At 57.1% G+C, this 1,151-nt stretch overlaps 1 protein-coding gene across 1 annotated transcript in view; it reads right to left on the bottom strand.

Annotated features, from left to right (window-relative positions):
• LOC119331257 (sucrose transport protein SUT3-like) overlaps positions 1–1,151 on the bottom strand; it is a 46,190-nt gene that overhangs the window by 7,304 nt on the left and 37,735 nt on the right. The window lies entirely within an intron of this gene.

Below are 1,151 nucleotides of genomic sequence, written 5' to 3'. Positions count from 1 at the left end.
GAGAGAGAGAGAGAGAGAGAGCTAGGAGGCACATCAGGCGGAGTTTGAATTGCAAGTTGGACCTAGTCAGCTTACACGCCTGGCAGATCTCTGTTGGTCATAGGAGCTTTAGTCGACTTTTCCAAAGGAGAAGAGAGCCTCTGATGGCGGTGGGGCCTACAAGGCGGAGGGGCAGTAGGGTATGGTCTCAAGACCCAATGCCATTTGCGGCAAGGAGGGTGGCAGCATCCACCACCTCTCCAGCCGCTCTGGGGAGGGGAATCACTAGAGCGTGGCGATGAGGCCACACGTCTAGGCTTGGTGGGGATCCTGGGCGAGGGGCCTCATCCAGGGGTGGTGAGACATTGATAGACACCGGGAAACATGTCGTGGGCATGGTGAAATTGTCGACGCGGTCTAGGGCGACATACAGGGGCACACCGTCGGACACCTGAAGAAGTAGTTCCAACAAGAGGGGTATGCCATCGTGGTTCGCCGTCCATGATGATAGGTGGAAGGCCATCGCTTGTATTGGGCGCAAGGTCCTCGATCAGGTAGAATAGGGTAAGCAGCATATCAGCCAAGGACCAAAACCATGCAGGGTCTCGCACGCTGGTGATATTGATGAGCATATAGGCTCAACACCAAGGGATGGACTCCAAGGGTGGAAAGAAGCTAGAAGCATGGTATATGGAGGTTGGCGATAGCATCGCTGGAGCGAGTCTTCTCAAAGCCAAAGCGAAAGTGGAAGTCCTCGAGACAGTGACTATGAAGGGAGAACTCGTCTGTATTTAGGCCATATCGCATCTGGAGGTCCTCCTCAACATCTGTATGGACGACGCTACTACGGTACCCGGCCATAGTGGCTAGGAGCGCATGCCGCGGACCAACCTTGTCCACCTCCATCTCAGCCAAGCGAGGGAGATAGCACATCGAGCTCGCGGGGTGGAGAGAGTGGTGCCCAAACAGGGCCACCACCTCCCGAGAGGAGGAAGCCACCGATGTTGTGGGGGAGGGGTGGGAGGACATGGTAGGCACGACAGGGTGCGAGGGGGATGTAGTCAGCATTGGGGGCGGCACACTGGAAGCCTAGGACCCTCAGGAGTTAGGATGTGGGTACTTCGCCGGTAGCATGGCGCTGGTGCACAGGCGTGGGAGGGAGGGAGCACACA

The sequence above is a fragment of the Triticum dicoccoides genome, chromosome 1B (genome assembly GCF_002162155.2).
Source record: "Triticum dicoccoides isolate Atlit2015 ecotype Zavitan chromosome 1B, WEW_v2.0, whole genome shotgun sequence".
NCBI lineage: Eukaryota > Viridiplantae > Streptophyta > Magnoliopsida > Poales > Poaceae > Triticum > Triticum dicoccoides.
Note: the sequence above shows the minus strand (reverse complement) of the source record. Positions and strands in the feature narration are given on the sequence as shown.